Source organism: Pteropus medius, unplaced genomic scaffold (assembly GCF_902729225.1).
Source record: "Pteropus medius unplaced genomic scaffold, Ma_sr-lr_union100, whole genome shotgun sequence".
NCBI classification, from domain to species: domain Eukaryota; kingdom Metazoa; phylum Chordata; class Mammalia; order Chiroptera; family Pteropodidae; genus Pteropus; species Pteropus medius.
In genome coordinates this window covers 35,724,352-35,736,763 of record NW_024344378.1, presented here as the reverse complement: position 1 = coordinate 35,736,763, position 12,412 = coordinate 35,724,352, and the positions used below count along the sequence as shown (strand labels likewise).

General features: G+C 39.0%; 1 protein-coding gene across 4 annotated transcripts in view; it reads right to left on the bottom strand.

Moving 5' to 3' along the window:
* Positions 1-12,412, bottom strand: part of BICC1 (BicC family RNA binding protein 1) — a 238,863-nt gene that overhangs the window by 81,201 nt on the left and 145,250 nt on the right. The window lies entirely within an intron of this gene.

Here is a 12,412-nt window from a genome sequence, read left to right as displayed (position 1 = left end):
CTCATAAAATGTACAAAGTCACACCAGAGAGAATTTTCTGAAAATTTCTCTCTGTTGCCATCATTTGTTATTTTTGTATATAACTTCTTTGGGGGCTCTATTGCTTGGTTTACAAGTTACCTAAAATGTGTTACAAATATGCCATAGTTCTGCCAAAGATAATTTATTCAATGTGACTTGTACAAATCCACTTTAAGTACAGTCTTATCTCTAGATTTATCCTATCGAGAAGCAGTAATTTTTATTTCCATTTGTTGAATAAAGCCACCTCCTTAAAAATCAAAACAAAACGGCTGTAGGATAGCATCCTAGAGCTGTTTTGTTTTGTAAACTGTATCATAAATCTGCTATCCTACAGCAAGAATACATACCCAACAGTGTGACTATCACAGCCCAGGTGAGAGGGAAAGCAGCTAAGGTGTGGATGAAGGGACTGGAGTGGCGGTGGAGGGTGGACAGATTGGCGCAATGCTGGTGACCACTGAGCATGCTGTTGGGACCTCCCTTTAAGAAAGAACTTGTAGTACAGTTGCAGGAGGGTGATTAGCAGACTGTCTCTAGCTAAAGCACCTTCAGAAGTCACCTCAGCTTCTAAGTCCATGCCACACCTTTTACGAGCAGCCGTCAGCCAATGACTGCGCACAATGGCATATTTGGATTTTATCACTTCTGTTCACATGGGATTGCTCTGACAATTTTTGCTCCACGGCTCCTATTGGAACAGCTGAGGCACTGTTAGATCTGCATGATAGTCTGAGGCTCCCCTGGACCAATCTTACCCCCATAAGACCAACCCCTTTCACAAGTGTCAGATCCGAATTGTGGCCTGCACTGGGCCTTTACCCTGCTGCATTCACAGATGTTCCTCCAACTGGCACAGTGATGCTTAACAGGCAGAATAAATGGTACTTCATACCTGATGAAATGTGGAGTGTAAGAAAGAAAGAAGGGTTAAAGATAACTCCTGGGATTCTGGCTTGAGCATGTGAAATGAGAACTCTGAAAAGGGAAACAAACTTAGGGAGGGAGTCTGAGTTCACTTTGGGTCAGGTTAAGAATAAAGCACGATGAGAAATCCATTTTCATCCAGCAACCTAATGGTACAAAGATCATAATTTGGGGCGCAGATTGGAATTTTGAACACTTCTTTCCAGCTCGACAATATCCACTGATAACCTTGAATATTTTATTTCACTGTGACACTCAGTGAGGTGGCTGATATGGAATGTGGATTTTAGATTCTAAAAGATACAAGTTTGAATACCAGCACCTATTAGTTGGAGCGTTTTCCAAAAGTGCCACAAGTGTTAGTTTTCCAGTTATCAGTGGGGGTGGTAATCCCTCCCTGGCAGAGTGGCTGTGATTGAGCACAGTGACTGAGACACACAGCAGGCACTTAAAAAATACTTACTTTGTATTCTTTTTCCTATCTCAGTTAAACATAAGTAATAGTAACCCCTTCATTAGATGGCTATAAATGCCATCTATGGAAGGGTTCAATGAAAAACATCCTAGGAGGCACCATGCCCTATAAAACTTGGCTGGCATCAAAAGGCTCTAACAGTGTGTGGCTGCCACAATTGAAGGTGCCTCCACTTACATGGCAGCTAATGCAGAAAGGGTGACTATTTCCAGTAACGCAAAGCAGGAAGAAAAACCCCTCTACTCCACACCCCGCCCCAAACACACACGACTATGGTATCTAAACAGGAGACTGCACGTTCCAAGTAGTACCTGCTGCAGTCAGAAATAAAGAAAACAACCAAGAAAAGAACATCATCTATCGCATCAGAGATAACTCATGTTTAGAAGAAACTGTTTCACAAATATTTTTTATAGTGCAAAAAAAGCAATTTACATCTGCTTAAGAGTGGATGTACTACACTGTCATATTATTTTTCATTGTCTACCTTTGTCAGCAAGGCCATTGTGATTTATTTCCTGGAGAACTAGAATTTATATGGCAACTAGCGAAGGAATGAAAATTCGTTCCATACGATCTGCTTGACTGACAGTTACAGAAACCAAATCTGCTTACAGATGTGGAAATACACATGGCTGATTGTTTTTGTGCTCATTCACTATATACCATGCAGTACCAAGCCTTCTCCAAATATTGATTTAATATTTAGACAAAGAAAACAATTCCTTGATGTGCCAAAGGTCAAGTAATGCCTGAAGCTGCTGCAGACAACTTGGCAGCAAATTCTCTTGAAAAAGTTTTTCCTATGAAAAATGGACCATTTGCCTCTTCACTGAGAATTTTAAAATTTATTTTTCTCAGCTAATATAAAGTTACCACAGATTTCCTGAAAATCCAAGCACATTTTGAAACCCCCAAATTATAATGACAAATATTTCCAATTCACTTCAGCAACAAGCTAAATGAAGAAAAATGTTCAGGATTCCCCAAATCATAATCGTTCCTCTTTGTCCAGTTCACATATACAGTAAGCAGAAGCAAAAACATTCATCGAGTCCATATGGACACTTGGAAATGTTACCAATTGTGTTTAAGACAAAAATAAATTCAACTAGATCAGCATTTCAGGAATTTATAGCCAAAGACCATAGTGAAAACATGCCAAAAATCTCATTCTAACCAAAAAATATTTTCAAACTTTTCCAGAATGAACATTTTTATCATAATGATCACAGACTCTGAAGAGTTTAATCAAACACTGGCACCTAAGTGGAAATGTGACCTAAAATCCTTGTCAAGCTAGCATGTAACAAAGAGGGGGTGTTCACTCCCCAACAGTTGCAGATGACCAGAGGTAGGGTGGCTAGTGAATAAACACAGCCCTGGCTACATGTTTAAAATCTTCCTCATTTTAGTCCAGATCCCTGCGCAGGTTTGTGAGGATTCTCAAAGGCTGTTCCCATAGACAGTGTTGCTTACACTGTCTAAGGCAAAGACTAATCCAAATTCTCTGAGAGGTAGCTACTACTTGTGTTCCCATTTTACAGATGAAGAATTTAGAACTTTACAATAAGCCCACTGTTTCATAGCTAGTAAATAGCTGAGACAGGAGTCCAATATACAAGGTTCTAGATCAAAATATCACGCTCCTATTACCCTATATTAGAGTAAAAGATCTTTATAGTAGAAAAGGACTTCCAAGAAAATCAAGGCCAGCCAGATGCACATTCACATTGCCAGGCTGACCGACCCAGCATCAACTGCAGTGGCCAATGGACCATTTGATTTATTTGGCTATAGCTGAATCTAGGAAAGTGGGTAAGCAGGTCACCAAGACAATAGCACCCATAGCTCCAGCAGCAGCAAGCCACAGAAACAAGCTAGATCCTCTGGCATCAGGGACTGAGAATGCCTAGGGTGCTGAGACTCTCCAGGTGAGTCTTGGGTCCCACCAACACCACCCCACGTAACATAAATCTCTACTGAAATTTATTTGGACTTTGTGCCTGGAGTTATTATTATAGTTTTAAGCTAGGATGTTTTCTGAGCATGAATCTAAGTATACCTGGGTAAGGAGACAGGTTATGGAAGAAGGGTAATTTGTTGTAGAATAGAATCATAAGAAACTGTACTGGTAGCCAAAGGTGTTAAGCTCAGGTATTCACACATCAATCCAAGTATCGATCAAACGTGCTCCTATTCATTCTGACACATATATACAAAATGTTTTGAACACCTACTATATGCTTGGCACTACCTCAAGGGCTGGTGATTATTTCACAAAGTCCTATTCTCCAGAATTCATAAAAATTAGAATTACAGGTGTTTACAAACTTATGTTATTTTTGCAACATCATGATTGTCTAGCTAACCTCCCTATACATTAACGAATTATTACTCGATTAAGAAGCTGTTAGTTGATATTATTCAGGTAGGCTGCTAAATAAATATAAATTCAGTTTCTAAAGTTTATAAATTAATACAAAAAATACATCAATTTCTAAAGATATTTCAATACAAAAAGGAATCCATTTTTAAAAGAATTTTGCTACAAATCCTTTTGCAGTTCTAAAGTATGAAACCCTTTTTAAACTATCTGGTCAGAGACTTTGGGACACATGCGTCGCGCTTTCTCAGAAAGAAGTAAATGTATAAAATATAGCCAAAATTAGCATTTTTAACCATGTATACATTATTTTGTTGCTCTCCCATGGAACATTCCATTTTCTCTCAGTAAAATTCAATTAGGTTTTATAACAAAAAGAGCAACACTAAATTCTACCACCTTTTAAAGGCAAACATTAACATTGGTGAGATAGTTATAGAGCTCTATAAGATAAGCATTTATGTCTGCTTTTTCATCAATGGCTTACATTTCTCAGTCAACTTCACATTTTCTCAGTCTCCCACACACACATACTCTTTTCTTCCTGGTCTTTAAACTCTGCCAAGTTTTAGGAGAAGAAAATTTCATTTTACATAACAGTCTGAAGAGTTGATTTTCCCTGGGGTAAACTTGCTCTTTTGTAGACAGATGAAAAGATATTTACCATCAGTTGAGTTATTCAACCTTAAGAAGCAACTGCAGAATATTCCATGGTAACTGATGTGTATCTTCAAGACAACCAAAAAAAAAAAAAAAAAAAATGGGAGGCCAATTCCATTTGCTCCAAAAGAAAATGAAACCAGTTAATTTCTTTCTACTGTATAAGTAATATACACAGGATGGATGGGAGATGCAAAGCCATCTCCTATTTGTGCATATGACATGTAATAAAAATATTATCTGCTAAAATCAGAAAGATTAAACTATTAAAGAGCTCAAAAATATACATGTGCTATTCAAGTATATAACATCAGGCCCAGGGTCCTATTTTAGAATCTCTAAGCATTGTGAAGAGGATGGACTACTAAGCTGAATGAACTGTAGGTGCAAATCCCAATCAGGGCATCTACAAGCTGTATAACCAGGGACGCCCTCTGAGCCTCTGTTCTTGCATTCGAGATGAGATGCTCATCTCACAGAATTGTTATCCATAAAAGTTAGATAAATTACAAAATGCATATAAGCCAATGCCTGATTTGGTAGGTGTTTACTATTATTATTATTATCATTATCATTATCATCATCACCATCACCATTATCACCATCATTGAAATGGGTTAAAAGATTAAACACATTGTGGATAATAATATAGTCTTATCTGGGTGAAAATAGACATGCTTATCATCTGATTTTATTTTTACTTTTAATTCTTCCCATTCAAAATTGCGAAGATTTCATTTTTAATGAGAAGGGAAGACTTGATCTAATTACTAAATTTTCATTCTAATTAAAATTGTATTGCACAAGGAAGAGATTCTAATCCCTTGTGGATATGAGAACAAAGTAAAAATTTTTTTTAATAATAAAATTTTATAAGTAATAACAGCATTAACAATCTACACTAGGGCTGGTCGTGACATTCCCCCAATTACAAAGGGCATTTTTAATGTACTGGGTGTGCAACCATGCCTCACAAAGTTGTCAAGAAACATCATCAATTAAAACAATAATAAAGTAAGTCTTCAAGAACTTATTTCCAACATTTAAAAAAAATTTCTTACTAACTTTACCCTAAAAACATGTTTCTGGGAATCCAAGAGCCTACAGGTTGTCTCCTCAGGCCATACCATGTTTACAGGATTGACTAGCAATCCAGGCTATCTAACAAGACTGAGTTGGCTGGAATCTTGGATTAGATGAGGGTCCACAGGTCTAAGTCTGAAAGATTCATATGGATTTACAAAGGCAAGACAAGCAAACCTACAAACAAGAACATATGCTGCTCAATTCCAGAAGTAGCTATTTCTGCCTTCTGACATGATGTCTTTATGGAACCCGGAGTGAAATATATTTCCACCTTGTTCCTGTCCCCTCTTAAATAACTTCGCAAGTTAGGACCTACAGTGGATGATGCATACTTCAAAGAAGCCCAAATGAGGAATAAACTCAAGATGAACGCAGAAAGATAATTTAATGTTTTAAAATGTTTGCTGAACTAATTTGGGCGGAGCCTGGAGTAGGAGACCACAGTAGAGTGGGGGCCACCAGGAAGCAAAAGGTCTCAGACAGAAAGAGCAAGCTAAACAAAATCTCTTGCTGCCTAAGTCTGCCACAAACGCACATCTCGTACAGTTGATGTGTGCAAGAGAAAAAATCCAAAAAAAAAAAAAAAGGCTGTTTCTTGCCATTAATGCATAATAAGGGGCAGACAACAGGAAATTAAGACATAGTTTAAACAAAATACAAATGACTGGATTAAAGTCTCCCAAACCCACTCCCACCAAACTGCTACAGAAGACTCTGGATTCTCACTGCAAATGGAGAGGGATCTGAGCAAACTGTATTTGTATTACAAAGGGAGGTAAGGTGCTTCGGCTTACACCTGCATCAGACAGGCAGCCAGAACAGGCAACAAGAGCCTCAGAGACTCATCTGCCTTGATCTCCCGAACTTCTCAGTAAGTGAGGCCAGACTCCATGATGAGGTACAAGAAGAATCAGAGACATGATGGTGCATGGTCTGACTCATCAGGACAGAGGCAGCCATGACTTTGACAGATAGTATTCTGGAGACCACTAGGTCTGTAAGCCAAAACCTACACATCCTGGAACTCACCAACAGACCCTGCCTCTACAGCACCCAATGCAGGGGATGCTGAGCATAAATGGCCACTCAGGCAGAGTCAAAGGCCGAAGATAAAAGGAATGGCTGGGAAAGTGGAGAATACTCCCTGTCGCTCCAGGGAATCCTGTGTGTAGCTCTGAGCTGGCAGTAGCCACAGTTTTCGATGTAGAACTGAAAGGTGACCTAGATGTTCAATGAGGTGGTGTCAAAGGAGCAGCCAGAGAAGGTCAGATTAATTCTAACTAGTACTTAAGTTATTCGCGTATTTGCAAAATCACACACACACACACACACACACATACAGTTCTTTATCCAATAATTCTATTGAATTTCTATAAGAAATATAACTTTCCCCCTTATAAAGAGCTATGAAATTATATAATGACCTCAGATTATGTAACTAGGAAGTTATGAAGTTCTTAGATTATGTAACATCTAAGAACCATGGATGCATTTATTTTCTTTCGACCTATGATGTAATTCTCACTGGAAAACATGCATAAGTTATGAGGTGTTTGCACATGTAACATTTTAAAACTGGCTAGCAAAAGCACTGATCGGATGTTACATAAGTCATTCTTCCATACATGAAAGTCAGTTACTAAAGGAGCATTAGCTTGGCTACTTAGCTTTAAAATCACATAGAATTTAGTAAACTAGAATCACACAGACACTGTTTCCATCTTACTTGATTTTAACTCATTAATAAGTTTCTTTTTGCTTTATTTAAGAATCCAATTTAATTTTGCTAAACAATCCTAAAGGTGCTGAGAATTACTAAATTGTGAAACTAATTATACATCAGTAACCCACAAACGCAACCATAAATTGGACCTCATCATATCTGAGACCATTCCACTCCCAAGACTTCCCCTAACTTGTCATTTCCTTCTGTTGCTACAACCTCCTACCAATGCAACTCTTGAACGCACTCAACCCTATAAGTTCTCTAGGTTATTATGACTCCAGGTTCCCTGCCCTCTCTCTGCCTTCCCTGCTTGGCTTCAATTTTCCCAGTACCATCACACCCTAAGGTCAACCATTTCACCACCCTCTCAACTCACACCCTATAATCCCCAGTCCTCTGGCTTTCTGCCATACTCATCTCAACACCCTCCATCATAAGTAAATCCCTGAGTTTTCCACTTCTGAGTGACCAAAGAACTAGAAAAAGGCATATAACTGCCCTAAGAAATTTGACTGCAAATTCATATGATGCAGCCTCAAGCTGGATACTAATTTGGTTTGGCAAGATGTTTATTCATCTCTATTACATTTTCCATAAACAGCTGTTCTGAACCTTCCCCAGTTTCTTCAAGTCTCCAAACCATCCCCCTGCAGTCCCAGGAGTTGACTTCATCTCCAAATAGATTAAGAAAGGTAAAGGGAATTTACACTCAATTTTCTCCCTTTTATCTTTATCATAATTTTTACTCTTCTCTCCTTCTCACCAGACTCAGGAAAATGTGTTCAAACCAGTTTAATAAACATTTACTGAGGACATACTACAAGCCAAGCAATATACTGGGCATGTGCTGGGCAGAATCGAGGACCTCGGTCACGAAATCCAGGTCCATACCTAGAAGAGTCTAATGAGGACTATAGCAACCAGAAAATGAAATAAGCTATTTCACTAAAATGAGCAGGGAAGGACTCACAAAGTGATGTGAACAGCCCAAGGATAATAACCCCAGTCCTAATTTATCTTAAATCTAGCCCTACAAGAGGTAGCTTCATCCTAAAATGTACTTTATTTTCTCTAGTGTCAATCTCTTGTCTACACTTTCTGAGCCCAGAAGTTTACTCAAGTGACTTTTCCTCAAATAGGAAAAGAAAAAAAATGAGACAGTAAAATAAAAATAAACTCATCTCACCTCAACCCACAGATGTGTCAAGTAACCACTCCATCTATCACCATTTTCTTTCAGAGACAGGCACCCTTAAATGCTAGTGGCTGCCTTTTTCCTTATCATTGTATTCTACATTAAGTTCTCTCAAATGTCACTAATATGGTCATTAATTAATTTTACTTTTCCTGTGTATGATGTTTTCTATAATGGAGATGAATATTTCTGATTAAAAAATACATGTTCCTAGAAAGAATTCAAGCAAGTTTTATTATTTTATTCCTTAATTCATATGATTGATGAAAACATAATAAAATGATAAATACATACAAACACCCCCAAATTTATTAAATGGTGAACAAACAATGCATGTTTTAAACTCATTTCAATGGAATTAAGAATCTCTAATAGATTTGAGGAGGAAAGAAATCAATAAACACTATTCCTGCCCTTCTAGAATAAGATTCAACATAGAAGACAGGGCTAAGGAAAGCCAGGGTTTCATTTCCTAAGAGAATGTAACAGACAGGACCACCCCTATTCAGGCAGCTTTTCAGTCAAGCATCAGTTCCAAATGCTGAAGAATGCAGCAGGTATGACTGTATATGGAAACTAGATGGATTCACTGCTTCCTTTAGTTATAAGCAATTTTCTTGCCATTTGTCTATAAAACTCTATCAAGTGCTGACTTTCAAAATATTTGGATGCTAATGTGATCATAAGGAAAAATAGAAAAAGGATGAAATTCGAATGCTTATTACCGTCAAGTAAATATTTCAGAATCCCCACGGAGCACACTTAACAACTATATCGTTAGTAACGGAAATATTTTTCCTAACTTGGCTCAAGTTACTAATCATGACTTTCAGTAGAGTACAAGCAGACAGAAATGATCCCATGGCTGGGTCCTTTCCCCTGTGATCGATCATCAGTGCTCCTAACCCGGCAAGAATCACATCACAGCTGCCAATGGCCTGGGGTTCCTAAACCACCTGGATGATACTCAGGTGCCGGAGTTCAGGGCTCCTGCCCTGTTCGCCCACTGACATTCCTTTTCCTGACCTGCTAAAATCACAGGTTTCCAGACTCTTTTTCTCTTCTTGCTTCTCCCCACAGTGTATATTTTTCTTTTTGTTGACAACATTCAAATGTGCCTGGAAACGGCTTCAAGTGCCTATGTTACACTTGGGATCATTTTAATACTTTTGCAGATGGTTTGGAGCATTTTTTTTTTCTCAAAATGAGCCATGAGCTCTAAATCTTTTTGCCATATTTCTTTACTGATATATAAAATACACTTGAGATGACTGCAGCCATTTTTTCACTAAACAACAGTCGTTAATTAATGACTTGGGAAGAAATCCAAGCCCGTTTTTCCACAGCATAATGATTATCCCAATCATCTGGGATACCCGTCTCAATTCTGGTTCCTCCACCAAAAAAAGACACAGAGACAAGGACACAGGTTAGGGTGCATTACTTGGGATCTTTTATTCAGGAGGTGATCCCAGAGAGCAGTTAGAGGGGAAGGAAAATATGACTGAGGAGAGAGGGGAGCCAACAAAAGGCGTGGTATGAAGCAGCCACTGCTCGGGCTCAACTCCCCTGGGGTATTCTGAGGAGATGGGAATAATGTGCCTTATAATCGTCCCACAGAGAGAAGGGAATATTGAACATTTGTTCTCTGACTCCAGTCATTCACTGGTTGAAGGCTGCCCCTGGAAGAGGTCACTCACCGGCACCACCGTCGGCACCTCTAGGCTGCTCTGCACTGGAGGAGTAAGCTCCCATGGTGCGGGATGGTGTCCCCTAGGAGAGCAGCTCCGCGACCCTGCACTTTGAGGTGGAAAGCTGTCAGTGGGCGTGGGAAATGGCCACCACAGGTAAACCCAGAGGTAGGCCAAGAGTTTAAAAACAGCATCTGCTATAGCAACCAACTACCCAATTCCTTGCTTTTGTCAAGCCACCACGTTCTGCTCATTCACCTTTCAAGAAATGTCTTTGATCCCTGTCATGAAATATAATTTGTGACACCCATCTTCCAGTCTTTAACCTCTTCTTACAACAATCATCAATTATCTCCTATGACTACCCTTACCCCAGGCTTCTGTCTACAGGATGGGTGAGATTCTCATAAGGTCACGACCTTCACTGATCTGCCCTATCTGGCTAACCCTATCAGCCACCAATTCTTCCAGCTCTCTCCCTTTCACCAGTCTCCTCTCTTTCTCCAGGACACAGTGGTCCTTTTCAGCTTTGGGACTTTCCCATACAGAATGCCTCACTCTAACTCACCTTTTTTGGGATCCACAGTAGAAACTACCAACCCCTAAGGAATATTTACGTTGGCTGTGACTTGTACTTTTCTTCTCTTCCTCTGAACTATTCTAGTCCTGACAGCAAACAATGCCATTTTTTAAAAAATTGTTTAAGACAGTGGGGTGAGAAACTCTATCCAAACTCTAAGTATCCACAGGGCAGAGACTGAGATCAATGCTCCTTTCTTAAGTTCCTCCAACTACAGTGCCTACTAGCCAAAGACCACCAGGAGAACATCTGTGGCCAATAAAATGAGCTTTCTTTAGCTTGCTATGGCAAGAGAGACAGTACAGCAAAGGAACTGGGACATCTTAAGAGGAAACTGAAGGAAGCTTGTAGAATTTGGGTTCATTCTGATTGACTCCAAGGAGGGCTTAAGAAAGTAAAGACCAAATTTGGATTGAAAGCTGTCAAGAAGTGGAGGAAAATCATTGAATGAGTATCTTAGCAAATTTAATCATAAGGCAGAAGATTATAGCAGAGTTGGAGTTATCATTGGTAAAACAGGAGCAATTGCTCATGCCAGCCATGAGAGGGATGTTTAATTACTTTCATGGTTGCAGAGTGTCCCTGTCTCAGTGTCGCTCCAGACATACTCAAGGAGTAGCCTTGTCTGATTATTATATTCTGTGAAAAGTATTTATGTTTTCTTAGGAACATTGCAGCCTAGCTGCCAGGGCCATTTTTCATGTTCTTCAGAGTTACTTAGAAGATACCAGAATGACTTAAATCATTGTTGAGTTAAGTTCAAATCTGTTGTAAACCTAAATGATAATGTAAACTTTAACTCATAATTTATAACTCCACCTTCCTGGCAGGCACGGTCTTCACAGAAGGGAATAAAACATTGGTCTCTGACACGGGTCCAGTAGCTCACAGTCCAAAAGGAAAGGCAAAGACTAGGCTGATATGACACAAGCATGAAAAGTGCCAAAATATAAGTGTATATAAGGTACTGAATTACCTCCATCTGCAAGGCTTTCCATGAAGACATGTCATCTGAGATTAATGTGGAAGGATGACTAGAAGTTGAACATTTGGAAACAGTAGGCTGGAAGTTGCCCTTCTGCCGCCGACACAGCTTATTAAAGGTGTGAAATGGCACAATGGGTTGGGGAACAGAGGATAAGTCAGTGTTGCTAAAACAAACTTTATCCAAAGCTGAAAATATTTTGCAATGACATTTAATGATTTTTCAAACCTATATAGATATATTACATTTTGCGGATGTGGAAAGTGAGTGTTATATAACTTGATTATGATGTAAAAATCTATTAGGCATTGACCTAAGGAGAAAAATCTACCCCAAGAGGATTAGACTAGACCCATTTGATGGTGGAAGTAAAGGAAATAGGTCACATTGTTTGATCTCAAATATGCATATTTTTAGTGGCTGAAAATCCTCTTTCTTTCCTTCTTCCTTTCCTGAATCCACACATACCTCCAAGCTAAGTGACATAAACCAGGACTTTTTGCTTCTGTGACAGATTTGAGAAAGCGTAGACCACACAAAGAAAAGCAAAGGGTCACCTTGAAATAGAGCAATGCAAAAAGTGGTTTTTGTTCTGTTAAGTAAACTGAGTGGTAAAGAGGAAGTAAATTATACCAAAGACTGAATACTCTTATCTATGGATCCCACCCTAGAAATGGAGA